Below are 15,166 nucleotides of genomic sequence, written 5' to 3' on the forward strand. Positions count from 1 at the left end.
TTCTGCTCATGTTACTTCCCTCTGAGGTCACGCTGTCTTCTTGTTTCTCAAGTGATGATTTTCTTGTCTATTTCTGGCAACAGACTGATCTGAAATGCACAGGCTTTTCTCAGCTGCATCCCCAGCACACAGTCGACAAGAGCACTTGATAAGTTATGATCCCCAGTTGCCTGTGTGCCGTACTGTCGTGGTGCCAGGAGGAGAGGCAGGGGTGCCCACAAGCCCCACTTGTGCAGTTGCTCAGGTTGTGCACTGCAAAACTCGCCTGGCCCACGGATCAAAGGGAGCTGAAATCAGCCTGTGCTCTTCCCACCAAGCTGCACTTGGGAGAAAGGTGTCTTTCCTGAAGTGCTCACAGGGGCTGCATGAACGAGTGGGTCTCTACCCCACAACCTGGTTTTTACTCATTTACACAGAAGACTCCATCTTCCCGCCTGTGTTCTCCCTCCCAGCCCCCTGGGCACCTCCCTTTTCATTACGTCCCCTCTGCCTTCCAGGAAGCCAGCAGCTCCCCTGGGTAGTGCTGTGGTCTGAGAGAGAGTCCTGCAGGAACAGGTGGGGACAGGAGCTCCGGGAAGGTCTCCGGCCCCCTGAGCTCAGAGCCGCTGATCTTCCAGATTAAGGCGGGGGCAAGTGGTCAGGCCAGGAGAAACCAGCCACGGATGGCTGCAGAGATAATGGCCCTGGGCGCAAAGTGGACTCAAAGAGGCCTGAGAGGCAATAAGCACAGAGCCCCCGCCCCCCCCCCACCGACTCCAGCCCATTAAACTCAGGATCACAGCTTAAACCAAATCCCATCTTAAAGAGCTCTGTTTAGAGTCTGCTGAATATAAATTGTTCCATAAAGAGAAAAAAAATAATCCCAACAATCCATGCAAGAGAGCAGCTCCTAGCGGGAGTGCAGGGTGGGCCGTTGATGCCCCCAGGGGCAGACCCCACCATCAGGAATCAGGAGTTGGTAAGTCAGTGTCCCAGCACCCCACTGGGCAGAGAAAGAGCTGTCAGCAGGGCTGCACCCCGGTTCCTCACAGCTCTTCCCCACTGAGCAGCACCAGCCATTGCCGGCCGGGCTCACGTCCTGGCCCCTCCTCAGGATCCCCTTCTTTCTTTCAAATGGGCTACTTGCACCCAGGGCCTTGACGATGCTTTTGGAGGAAACTGAACTAAGACATATGGTCAAGGAGGTCCCACAAATACTCCAGGAAGAGGGATGTATAATTTAGATTAAGGTGCTGGGAAAACTGGCTTTCTTTACTGGCAAACGGTTATTGAGTGTCAATTACTGGGAGTGAAACAATGAATAAGACAGTCTCTACCCTCAAGTCATGCACAGTCTAATGGAGTTTTGTCCAAAGCAGAAAACACCTCCCCGTCATCTTATTATCTGTGGCCGCACACGCACACACGCGGCCGCAGAGTAAACATACTCCTAAACCCTCTTATAGTGGGTACCAGAGACTGTGATGGGAAATAAGCCTGGGTTCAAATTCTGGCACCATAAAACCTTTAGTGAGGAGACTGAATCAGTAACCAAAAGTCTCCCAACGAAGAAGGATCCTGGACCAGATGGCTTCACTGGTGAATTCTATCAAACATTTAAAGTAGTAATACCAGTCCTTCTCAAACTCTTCCAAAATATTAAAGAGGAGGGAACACTTTCTAACTCATTCCATGAGACCAGCATTACCCTGATAGCACAACCAGGCAAAGACACACAAGAGAAGAAAACTACACACCAACATCCCCTACGAACATTGATGCAAAACTCCTCACAAACCAAACTCGGCAGCATATTGAAAGGCTTATACGTTATGACCATGCGGGATGTATTCCTGGAACGCAAGGACGGTTCAGCAGATGAAAATCAATAACGTAACACACCACGTTAATAGAATGAAGGAGGGAGAATCACACGCTCGACTGGTGCAGGAAAAGCGTTGACAAAATTCAGTTCCAATGGTCAGTGAGACCCAGGTGGAAACCTGCTAAGGATCAGTGGGAAAGGTTTTCCTTTGCTAATAGAGGTGCTGCCGCTTCCTTCTTCTTTATCTTTCTTCCTGGAAAGGGCACGTGGGGCCAGAGGTGGGGCAGGCATCTTTTACGCAGAAAGTCTGACCTTCGTGGATGATCAGCATAGGAGGCTGAACCACGCTTCCTCTCCCCCGAAGACGTCTGTGTCCTAATCCCCGGAACTTGGGAGTATGTTAAAGTACATGGAAAAGGGGACTTCGCAGGTGTGATCAAGGTGAGGATCTTGGGATGGGGTGAGTAGCCCGGATGGTCCAGGTGGGCCCAATGTCATCACAAAGGCCCTTATAAGAGGGAGGCGGGAGAGTCAGAGTGGTAGGAGGTGTGAGGTCAGAGGGCTCTGAGGATGGAGGAGGGGTGGTGAGCTAAGGAATGCCTGCGCCTCCAGAAGCTGGGAAAAGCAGGAAACAGATCTTCCCTGGGGGCCTCCAGAAGGAAAACAGACCTGCCCTCGCCTTGGGCTCTGGCCCTCAGAATTGAGTGGAGACATTTTCGTCTTAAATCTCTTAAGCCACCTGTTGGCCGGGCCCTGTGCGTGTCTGCTCTGCCTCGGTCTCAAGTTGCCTTTGGTGTCATGTCTCCTTGGTCTCTTCCGACCTGGAAAAGCTCCTCAGTCTTTTCTTCTGTTTCGTGAATTTGACTTTTCGAAGAGCGCTCGTCAGGTAGGTTTTTATTTTTAATTAATTAATTTATTTATTTTTAGTTTTGGCTGCGTTGGGTCTTCATTGCTGCGCGTGGACTTTCTCTAGTGGCGGCGAGCGGGGGCTACTCTTTGTTGCGGAGCACGGGCTCTAGGCACACGGGCTTCAGTAGCTGTGGCTCGTGGGCTTCCGTAGTTGTGGCTCGTGGGCTCTAGAGCGCAGGCTCAGTAGTTGTGGCGCATGGGCTTAGTTGCTCCGCAGCATGAGGGATGTTCCTGGACCAGGGCTCGAGCCCGTGTCCCCTGCACTGGCAGGCGGATTCTTAACCACTGCGCTACCAGGGAAGCCCCTCATCAGGTGTTTTGTAAAATGTTGCTCGATTTGGGTTCGTCTGCTGCTTTCTCAGGATTGGATTGAGGCTGTGCGTTATTGGAAAAATGGCACAGAAGTGGTGATGTGTTGTCCTCAGTGTCTCGTATCAGGAGGGACATGACACTGCGTCCCATTGCTTGGGGCACTAACTGATCACTAGTGATCCTGGTGTCCACCAGGTCTCCACTGTAAAATTATTGTTTTTTCCTCTGTAATTAATACATATTTGCGGGGGGGAATAGTTTGCTACCCTGTAAATCTTGTTTCTCCTTAAACGTCCTCCCGCTAATTTTAGCGTCCATGGTGGACCTTGCCTGTAGCAGTGATTTTTGCTGTCCTTCATGCCTGCCACGTTTATTGAGTAGAACTCTCTGGAAGGAAAACTGTCCCTTCTTCCTCATTTACTTGTGCAATTATTCGTTTATATCAGTATGGACGCATGGACGTTGATTTTATTTGATGAGTTAAAATACAACATTACTCCTCTGTACCTTGATTTGTTGCTCAAATCTCAAAGCCAGTGTGGCTGAGGGCTGTGTGTAGGTGTCTGTTTGCATGAAGGTCAACCAATCAAGCCCCTGTCCGTCCATTCGTTAGTTCATTCGACAAGCGTCACTGCGCGGGCACTGCTGGAGACCGAACAGCGAGGAAAACAGAAGTTGCCTCCTGTTCTCATGAGGAGTGGGGGGTGGGTGCTGTTTATTCCAGGCAGCTCCTGAGGGTCTAGATTTTTTTTTTTTATATCAAAACCAAAGTAGGCCAGTGTGTCTCCCCCACAAAAGCTTTCTGTGGTGGGCAGTGGTTCAGGCTAAATCAGGGCAGCCTGATACCCGCGTTTATTTAAAGCAAGGTGACTCCACCTGTTTGCATGACCCAGTAACACATTTCTATCTTCGTCCCTTTCAACAGAAGCAGTTTAGAATCCTGGCCTTCAGAGTCACCTAGCTCAGCGACTTTCAGACTGGGGTCCCAGGGATCCCCTGGGTGCTGGGAGCACCTCAAGGGGCGGGGGGTTCGAGAGCCAGCGGCTTCTCAGCCTCTCTTCTTCAGCAGAGCGACTCCCCTCTCACCCATTTTATGAACCGGGCTTCCAGCCAATGTTTTATTGGAAGAATGGGTTCTGGTGCTAAAAACCAGAGTTGGATGCCCCCCACCCCTGTCTTCCTTTGTGAAGCAACGTGGTTAAGAGTCCAGACTTGGGTGGATTTCATCCCTGCAACTTGTGACTTCAGGGACCTCTGGATCTCAGTTTTCTCATCTGTAAAGTGGGTGACAGCTGCAATTCCCACCTTAGTGGGGCTTTTGTGAGGACTAGATAGCAGATTCTGTGATAGGCAAGAGCATACACCTGTTTTAAATTTCTAAATTAAAAAAATGACAAAAGTGACCCATCTTCTTCCAAACGCTCCAAGAGCATACCACAAAAGAACCCAAAACTACCTAGAAAATTCCCAGCCGCACTCCCAAGAGGAAGTACAGTTAACACAGCTTACCGTACATTCTTCCAGACTGTGTTCTATGCACTTGCAAATTTATAATAGTCATGTTTAGAAATGCTTTGTACCAACATGGAATTTCACTGTACATGCTGCCTTGCACTTTGCTTTTTTCACTTAGTCACCCACCGGGGGCGAGTTTCCTCGCCGGGACCTGGAGCTGGACCACGTGCCTCCCAGTGGCTGTCAGGTACCCACCTCGGAAAAGTGCATCACTGTTAGCCGACCCCCAGCTGAAGGACATTAGGTGCTTTGCAAGTTGTTGCTCACGAACAATGCTGAGTGTTCCTACTTAGGCACATTTCTTTGGCTTCTTGTGCTGCAGGAGAAGCTCGTAGAGCTCATTCGTTTCTTTGATTATTCGTGATGCTGTGCAGGTGTCCCCGGGTTTCCTGACCATTTGCAGCTGTTTCTACTGTAAACTGCCTGGTTGCATCTTTTGTTCTAAATGAAGAAACTGAGGCTCAGAGAGTCTCGCGATTTGTCCACGTTTATAAAACCCATCTCTCTCCACCACGCTTAGTGCGGTCCGTCGTGTTCGTAGCTCAGCCTCTGTTCGCTTCTCTTTTGATAAAATCGCACCTGTCTTAGGTCAGACTCCCACAGACACAGATGCCGAGTCAAAGACTCAAGGCCCTCGGGAGAAACCTGCTGGGGAGTGAAAGCAGGGGTGGAGGCCAGGGTGAGGTTTTAGGGGAAGCCCTGCAGCGATAGGGGATCACGCCTCCCCGTCTGTCCTGCCGGAGGCCAGGGAGCCCGGCGTCACTCTTCCCTCCGCAGTGGGTCACAGCCAGGGGCTGCCCTGGGAAGGGGCTCAGAGTGCGCGGCCCCGGGGAGGTCTGGGAAGGGCACACCCGTCTCAGCCCAGCTCAGTTCGCTGGGGCCTCAGGAGGGAGCCCTGCAGGGCTTAAGCCGTTAGCATGTTCTACCCCAACGCTCACCCCCAAATGACTGGTTTATGGTTGGGCCCACAGTACAGTTTCTGTCAGTGGGAGTCGCCTGGGATGTGTCTGGAGAGAGAAGAACAGGATCTGGGTGCGACCCCTCTTTCCGCTAGTGGACACGCTGCAGGCGGAGGGGCTGCACTGCTGGGTCCTGGGGAGTGTGAACAGCCCACCTGGCGGGACGACGCCGAGCTGTGCACACGACTCACACCCCCGACGGTGGCTGAGCTGCCCTGTCGTTCTGAATCTTCGAGAAACCACGGTGTCGTCGGATCTCTTGCTTCGGCCAAGGTGGTGGGTGTAAGAAGGTGCTCCGTCTGGTCTCCGTTCGCTTCTCCCCGATGAATATGCTTCTTCACCCCTCGTGTTCCCAAGAAGTTGTTTCCTCCGATTTCTCTCCCACTGTCCTTTCTTTCTTTTTTTTTTAGTTTAATTTAAGTTTGGTTTTAGCCGCATTGCACATGCAGCATGCGGGATCTTAGTTCCCCTACCAGCGATGGAACCTGTGCCCCCTGCTGTGGAAGTGTGGAGTCTTAACCACTGGACCACCAGGGCAGTCCCTCCGCTGTCCTTCTTTCTTAGGTAGGCACCAGCAGTTGTTCTGGTTTAAGCTCCTCTTTCCGTCTGGAATGTCCTGGAAAACTTCCTCCTACCTTCCAGACCTGCCACAATGGCCCCTCCTCCAAGAAGCCTTCCTTTATTCCCCGTGAGGGACAACCTCTCCTCCTCAGTTACCCTTCGCACTTGGTGGTACACAGGGTGCAGGGCATTCGAGGTCCTGGCAGTGTTTCCCACCACGGGCGCTTTCACACCACTTGGGCCCGGGGGACAAGGCCCAAGCCGTCTTTTCTCTCCTTCCCACCCCGCCTTGCCGACCAGGTGGCTTCTCACAGAACGGGCCCCAAATGGGTTGTTTTCCTCTCTCCCACTTTGGGTTTATGCGGCCCCGCCGTGACAAGGGGCAACACCTGGGTTAGGCGATCAGGAGGAATCCGCTGCCTAAGTGCGGCCCGGAGCTTCCGAGGCCTCCAAGAGGACAGAGCAGCCGACTGTCTACATGTCCCAGGCTTGCTGTAAGGACCGATGGAAAAGCACCTCCAGGGGTCTGTCCCAGGAGCGTCCCCGTGGGAGGACGGTCTCACTTCCTCTGCAAGCCCCCACTCGCCACCTCCGAGCACCGGCTCCGATTCAGCTGGCGTCTATCTGCCTGTGAGAAGCCAGGAATTACGAGGAGGCGGCGAGGGCTGTGCCTCAGCCACTTAAGCTGCTTCTACCACCGGACACAGCTGTCCCGGCCATGCGTGCGGGCACGTGGGCCAGAGGTTTAGAGGGGGCCACCGCCCGGAGTAAACCTTGGGCTGCACTGAGACTTTCACGTTGCCCGTGAACCGGCAGAGCAAGGTGGGGTGACGGACACAGCTCCCGGGAGGCCCAGTGCACGGGAACTCGGGGTGCCCTCTGCGGGGAGCACGTCCGTCCTCAGCCTGCCTCCTGGCCCTGTGGACTCTCAAACAGTAATGGAAGGCAGGCATAAATCCCCTCCCCTGTACTTGCTATGTAAGAAAAGGGACCTCCAGGGAGCTCACAGTCTAGACAGAGAAAACTGCATATATGTAGGAAAACAAAGGCATGTGAAAACTAGCCACCTTCTCTACTCTAACTGCTTAAAAGGGCTGGGCTTAGCTGAGAGCTTCACATAAAGATGACCAGTCGACCACCAAAGTGATTCCAGAAGGAATTCCCTTATTAACGTGGATCTGTACCTGCTTTCCTCTGAGCCCCACAGGACTACCTCTTGGCCTTTTAGGGGAGAAGAGAACGCATCCTGAGAAGGGGTGGTCTTATAGTTTCGGCGTACAGGTCTCTCACCTCCTTGGTTAAATTTATTCCTAGATATTTTATTCTTTTAACGCAATTGCTGACAAGATTGTTTTCTTCATTTCTCTTTCTCTCAGTTCGTTACTGGTATACAGAAATGCAGCAGATTTCTGTATATTGATTTTGAATCCTGCAACTTTACCGAATTCATTGATGGGTTCTACTAGTTTTTTGGTGACATCTTTAGGATTTTCTATGTATTATATATTGTCATCTGTAAAGAGGGACAGTTTTACTTCTTCCTTTCTGAGTTGGATGAATTTTATTTCTTTTCTTGCCTAGTTACTCTAGGTAGAACTTCCAACACAATGTTGTATAAAAGCGGAGAGAGTGGACATCCTTGTCTTGTTACTGATCTTAGAGGAAAAGCCTTCAGCTTCTCACCATTGAATATGATGTTAGCTGTGGGCTTGTCATATACGGCCTTTATTATGTTGAGGTGCATTCCCTCTGTATCCACTTTGTTGGAAGTTTTTATCACAAATGTATGTGGAAGGGAGGGAAATTCTCACACAGGCTACAACGTGGATGAACCTTAAGGACATCATGCTCAGTGAAATGCAGAAGGACAAATACTGTCTGATTCCACTTAAGTGAGGTCCCTGGAGTCGTCACATTCATAGGAACAGAAAGTAGAAGGGGGGGTCCGGGGAGGGGGGGCGTTAGTGTTTAACGGGGACAGTTTCAGTTTGGGAAGATGAAAGTGTTCTGCCGGTGATGGTAGTGATTGTTTTGTTTTTGTTTTTGCGGTACGCGGGCCTCTCACTGTTGTGGCCTCTCCCGTTGCGGAGCACAGGCTCTGGACGCGCAGGCTCAGTGGCCATGGCTCATGGGCCCAGCCGCTCTGCGGCACGTGGGATCTTCCCGGACCGGGGCACGAACCCGTGTCCCCTGCATCGGCAGGCGGACTCTCAACCACTGCGCCACCAGGGAAGCCCAGTAGTGATTGTTGCATTACAATGTGAATGCATTTAATTCCACTGAACTGTTCACTCAGAAATGGTTCAGATGGTAAGTTTTATGTAAGTTTTACCACAACTAAAAATTAAATCAAGTTTTTGAAATTAGCCAGGTATTTCTAAATGCCACATGGTTTTGGTGCTGCTTTATGTGGAGTGTTTGATACGACACAAAAACACAATTAGAAGATTAATCTTGCTGACGTTTAATTGGGCTCAAGGCAGAAGCCTGGGTCTTTCAGTCTTGTCCAAAGTGTCTTGGTCCTCCTGCTGGCATGATGCCCTAATTGCAAGCAAGGCACTAGGATTCCTTCTAATGCCCAGGCAGCCCTGATGGGAATTTGGTGGGAATGGACAAGTATCTCACGGCACGTGTCTGACACAGGGCTGCTGGCTTGTTGGCTGGCATCGCTGACCAGGTCTGAGAGGTGAGGGATTCTTTGCCTTCAGCGCAATCCCCCGAGAAAAGGGACTAGCCCGGCTTGCTCTGTTTCTGGAAGGACCAGGAAAATCTGCTCCCCACAGATTTTTGGTAGCTGTGTATTCTCTTTGGCTTCTGTCTAGAGGAGCAAAATAAACAGACGTGGGGAAAACAAACACAAAAACAGGGCGGGGCAAGTGCTGACCCGTTCCCTTGATTCACTGCTCGGCAGGAGACTGTTTGGCGCCAAAACCCTTGTCCTGCACTTTCCTCCCCGGCCCTGAAATCACAAACAACCCTTTGGCCGGGCTTCTAACGAGCTTCTGGTGAGCACAGCCCATGCTTCTGACACAGAAAACACAATTAGACGTGCACAGGTGCCCGTGAAATGCCCGGCTAGGTGCCAGGCGCTTGCCTCCCTGAGAACTCCACCCTGGGCTTTCTCAGGAAAAAGCCCAGGCGCCTGGGCCCATGAGGGTGGGGGAAGCTAACAGCAGGGAGAGAACGTCATGTTTTGGTTTCGAGCCCTGGGCCAGGGCCAGACCACCAGGGCAGCGAGAGAGAAAACAGGGTGTGCGTGGATGTCTCAGGACCGAAGAACCGGGTGAAACATGACGGTGGTGGGACACAGGGGCCACTTTGGGAAGGTGACCCACTCTGGGGCCTCGGTCTTGTCACCTGGAACACAAGGATGATGAGAGACACCGCGTCTCCCGGCCTGGCGACTGAATGACACACTGCCAGTAAAGCATCTGGCCCGGCGCCCGGCGTGGAGTTAGGGCTCGCTCAACACTGGCCGTTATTAAAGGAACAAGCTTCAGGCGTTTCGGTTCATTTCAGAAGCCATTTTTAGACGTTGACTTGTAATACCCATGCAGAAGCTGGCCGTGAAAACAGGAAACACAGGCTCTGAGGGCAGCTGGGACCTGAGATCCGTCCCGGGTGGGACCAGCTTGCTGTGGAGCGTTCGGTTGCAAACCAGGAGGCAAACTGTGGTCTGTTCACTCCTTTTCATTTTTGTCGGCTTCTTTCCTGGGGTGGCGGAGGAGGGGTTCTTTGGGGGCTGCAGAGGGTACGGTGGGGATCCCTGGTCCCTGAGAGGCTGTAATAAAGACGTGAAATCTGCTGCATTTGCTTGTTTTTGCTGCAAAACCCACTGTCGTCTAGTTGTGATGATGGAATGCCACCTCGCGTGAACACACGCAAAAGTGAGCAAGCAAGCCCGGCGAAAGGAACGGAGATGCGTCTCACCAGCTTCAGTCACAGCTGGATCCAGGTGCTCGAGTCTCCTCTCCCCTTCCTCTTCGTTCTCTGGTAGCTTCGAGCTACACTCTAAGCCTCGCTCATGATCGCGGATTCCACGTACCGGACGTCACGGAGGGATTCCCACAGCCTTGCTCGGTCACCTGCCCTCTCCTTGGACCAATAACTCTGGGCAGGGGAATGGGCCCCACAGCTGGCCAGACCTGGGTCCCACGCTCACCCCAGCAGCCAGAGGATGGCGTGGCTGGCAAGCCCACGGGCCCCACGTGGGGCAGATGGGATTGCAGCAGGCACACGGTCTGCACCCTCGAGACTTGGCGGGGGAGAGTGTGTGTGCACTGCAGGCACGGGCGTGAGCAGCCTTTGTCCGGCCTTCCCCCACTATGCTCAGCAGGGCTGCTCTGGTGCTCTCCAAGGGTCCGCCTGCTCCTGGCAATCCAAGGTGGAAGAGTTCCTCACTGTTCTTGAATCAAACCATGTGAGTGAGGACTAAGTGCCCCCGAGACAGCTCACGGAACCCTCCAGCCTGCCCGTTGGAACCAATAAGCCATGGTAGAAACGACCCCAAGGCCGGACCCTGAAGACGTCATGGCTTCTGCCTTGCTCTCCTTGGATCATTCTCTGGAGAGGCAGCTGGGTGGTTGGACACGCAGGCCCTGCCCACAGCCACGTGAGGAGCACCGTGGAGGCGCCCCCACCCCCACACCCGCCAGCGGAGCCCCAGAGGAGGCAGCCCTGGCCGACGCCCTGACGGCAACCTCACGAGATCAAGCAGAACCACCAGCTAAGCCTCCTGACTTGCTGACTCATAGACACTGTGGGAGATGATAAAAGTCCATTGTTCTTTCAAGGCACGAAGTCTGGGGGTGTTTGTTACACAGCTGTAGGTAACTGATGCAGGCAGGCATGGCCTCCGACTTCTAGGGACAGAGTCACTTGGAAAGTTTCCTCAGATCATTTTCAAAGCACTTCTCAGTGACTCTATTAGTGATTGTTACAAAACTGAACATTCACAAGTGGAATCACGCTGAGAACACAGGGCGCTCCTACTGTCTCCACACTGAGTTTGCTGATTTAAAAGCCATGTTCAGGGACTTCCCCGGTGGCGCAGTGGTTGGGAATCCACCTGCCAATGCAGGGGACACGGGTTCAAGCCCTGATCCGGGAAGATCCCACATGCCGCGGAACAACTAAGCCTGTGCGCCAAAACTACTGAGCCTGTACTCTAGAGCCCGCGAGCCACACCTACTGAGCCTGCGTGCCACAACTACTGAAGCCTGCACACCTAGAGCCCGTGCTCCCCAACAAGAGAAGCCACCGCAGTGAGAAGCCCACACGCCGCAGAGTAGCCCCCATTCGTTGCAACTAGAGAAAGCCCGCGCGCAGCAGCAATGAAGACCCAATGCAGCCAAAAAACCCAAAAACCGTGTTCACTGTTGGCTTTGCCTCCTGAGCAAGATGGGGAAGAAGGCAAGGTTTGGACAGAAAGGATGTCTTCGTGTTATCAAGGGCAAGTTTGGCAACCATGGCGACCGCAGAACAGTTGTGAAATCTGCTGGGGACAAGCAGATCCTGAACGCGACCGAGTTCTCCCAGCGGCCCTTCCAGCTGAAGCATCGCCACTCCTAGCAAGCGAGCTGGGACTCGAGGAAGGCCCGCTGTCGGCAGGAAGTAGATCCCAAGCAGGCTCTGAGACGATGGCTCAGACCCCCCCCACCTCCTGCCTGGTCCCCCCACCCCCCCGCCTGGCTCTCCAAGCCTTGTGGTCACCTGCCCAAGCTGCTTTTCCAAATGAGCCCCCCTCACCCTCCCAAACACATGCCACCAGCGAGGAGCCCAGGGCCTGACGAGGGCCGTGTGCGGGCACGTCCCCGATCCTGGTCAAGACGTTCCTGTCCACCATGGGTGCTGCCAGGAAACTCTCCAAAGTGCTCTATCTTCCTTGTCTCCCATTGCTGAACCCCAGTCTTTGAAAGAGATGCCATACTATTTAGTAGTTGCTCAGCATACCAGCCAGGACCCTGCAAGACAGAAACCCCAGCTCACACAGGCTCTCATGGCTGCTGGCTCAGGGCTCCAGCTGTGTCCTCCAGAATCTGGCCACGAGCAGGGCAGCCCCCAGGCCCGGTGGGTGGGGAAACGCACTCTCCCAGAGAAAACAGACCTTCAGGGAGAGACTCATTTGAAAACAGCAGGAGTCCACTTCCATCCCCACACCTTCATCCCATCTCTGCTAGCACACCTTATCTGATGGGCAGCTCATCACTTGTAGAAGTAATTCCTTCTGCGGACTTGTTCTCCTCTCCGTGATTGGCACCCACTGGGCCAGTCCTGCCTAATCACCAATCACCGTCCCCTCTCCCCCCGCTTCCCTTTGCCTGTAAGTCACCGAAGGATGGGCCGGACACACAGGGCCATTGTCCCGGGAGCTGCCGAGCCCTGAGTCAGGCACTGCTGCCTTTGGGGAAAATCCTGCCATCTCATTTCTCCCACCTAAAATAGCCACTTCCTCGTTGGGGGAAGCAGGGTGCTGGGGAGCAGGAAAGGGCCTGGATAAGCCATCCAAAGATGCCTGGTGTGCAAACATTCCTGGAGGGTCACTGTTGACATCAGCCAGACACCAGGCACTTCCGGGGCCGACTGTAAACAGAGTGGTGCAGAAGGTCACTGCAGGGGCTGCAAACCACATAAGCGTCTACTCCACGGAGTGTGACTTTCTCCTAAAGGAATTTGTAGTTGTTTGCAGATAATATCGACGCCCAGCCCTTCCCTTTCATGTCAGTTTGAGGGAGTAGATGGCCGGACACAGTGGGAGTCAAGTTCAAGGGCGTGCAAGCCTCCTTTAATTAAGCTTCCCTCTCATGGCTGCCTCGAAGCTCACGGACACGCAGTGCACAGTTCTGAGGTGCCTCAGGGCCTGGCCAGTCCAGGAGGGACGCGCCTGCTGCTGTCTGGGGTGCTGCCCTTTGCTGAACGAGGGGCTGGAGGCAGCATCACCCAGCTGCGTTCAGCTCACCCTTCTCCCGGCTTCTCCTCGGCCCCAGGCAGGTGGACGGGCACAGGAGCCCGTCCTGGGTTCCCTCCACCGCTGTCCCCTGTGCCACCCGCCGGCAAGGACAACGTGCATTGGCCACACGGCTGAGGGCGCTCCGCTTACCCAGCTGCAGAATGACAAGGTTTTCTGGGAGGCCCTTCAAATATACAGCCACCTCTTCCCCCAGCGGACTTGCTGTCCCTGTGCTAGACACCTTGTTGCACCCCAGGCTGATGGGAGGGAGGGGCACCTCGTGTGCCCTCACCTGGGCTGCCCCCGCGGGTGGGTGAGGGGGCAGCAGGTGGAACCGGGGGCTGGTCTCAGTACCAGACTGCGAGCTCGTCAGAGGGCAGAAGAGAGAGGGGGTGGAGGTGGTGGGAAGAGTGCAGACTTCTCCTGACGGGTCATGGGCTCTATTGGAACTCCTAACCATGGCGGGAGAGCCCCTTGGCCTCCAGGATCCCGAGGTGCCTCCGGGGAGGAGCAGGCCGGGGCTCAGTTCTGGCCTTGCTCCTGAGCCTGGGGCTGGGGGCTGCTGGACCAGTTTCTCAGGCGTCAGAAGCTGCCTGCACCACCATTCTGGGTGGAGACTGGGCGAGGGAGGGACCTGGCATTTCTCACACTCACCAGATGCTTGCTTCTAGGGGTGAGCATCGCCTGGGAGCTCGTTAGAAATGCAGACAGTCAGCCCCACTCCAGACCTACTAGTTGGAATCTGCATTTTAAATGACTTTAGATGACCCCCTGCCCCCCCTCCTTGCATTTTAACCTTGGAGAAGCAGAAGTAGGGTTGGAGAATCAGGGCCCCAGCTCAGCGGAGGCCAACTCTGAAGGGCCCTTCAGAAGCTGCTGTTTTCACCCAAATCTGGGATCCAGGGCTAGGTCAAAGCATACTTTTGGATTCAGAATGCTCAACGTAAAAATGCACCTTGAACAAAGGTGTCAGTGGGGCCACCGAGATATGTCCCATCCCAGAGCCTGTGAAGGTGACTTTATTTGGAAACAGGGTCTTTGCAGATGAAATGAAGGATCTCGAGATGAGATCACCATGGATTACCCCGTGTGGGTTCTAAATCCAATGACAGTGCCCTGATAAGAGACAGAAGAGGCGACAACCACACAGGCCGAGTGATGCGGCCACAGCTACCAGGAGCTTTCAGAGGGAGTGCGGCCCTGCGACACCTTGATTTCAGACAGGGAGCAGATCTGTGTCCTTGGAAGCCCCCAGTTCGTGGCCATTTATTATGGCAGCAACAGGAAGCTATGGCCACGTGGGTGCCTTCCCAGACCGGGGAGGAAAGAATGGCCAAAAAAGTGATGCAAGAAGAAGCAATAACCCTGCCAGTCCCCAGTCCCAGCAATCTCAGCTTTGTTCCCAGAATTAGCTACGTTCCTCCTCATTTCCTTATTTCTTTTTAATGCTCCGTGAAGCCCAAGTACAGTCCAGACAGCAGGCACTGGTCTTGCGTGGCTGGCGGGTCACCAGACTGTCCGAACCAGCGGGGCGGCTCCTCCTGTATCCAAACATACCGTCTCGTTCGTCCCTGACTCCACCTTGTTCGGAAATTATTTAAAGCAGTTATGATACAGTGAACTGAGTCATATTTTAACTGCTTAAGTACCCCTTAAAAGCAGACGTTCTTTAACAAGCCCTTTGGCTGAGTCCGCTAAGCCTCGAGCACTGTATTTCAGTTAATTTAAAGCAGGGTGTGCCAGTCCTGGGTCTGGACAGACAGAAACTCTGAAGGCTCTGGGGCTATTAGATCATTTCATCATTTCCCTTTAAAAAGTTTTCAGAATTCGTATATAAAGATGCAGGGCAGTACTTTTCAACCCTGACTCGACTTGGAAACATTTGGGGAGCTTGAAAATAACAATGGCAGTGTCTGGGCCTCTCCCCCGATCAGTTCATCAGAATCTCTGGGGACATCTGGCAACCACCTGCCTTGTGGAGTACAGTCACCTCATGGGGGCTCCATGGAAGCCCCCTTTGTCAATATCCTCTTAGGAAATGCCTTTTCTGCTTCAATTAGCAGAGCTAATTAATTTTATGTTGCCTACAACAAGCACCTGGATCGTTGCAGGGTCTAGAGACTGTGATAACCCCCATTTTACAGAGCAGGAGCCTGA

This window comes from Delphinapterus leucas, chromosome 19, assembly GCF_059928025.1.
Source record: "Delphinapterus leucas isolate spDelLeu-1000000601 "Yukka" chromosome 19, BTC_Dleu_Yukka2, whole genome shotgun sequence".
NCBI classification, from domain to species: Eukaryota; Metazoa; Chordata; class Mammalia; order Artiodactyla; family Monodontidae; genus Delphinapterus; species Delphinapterus leucas.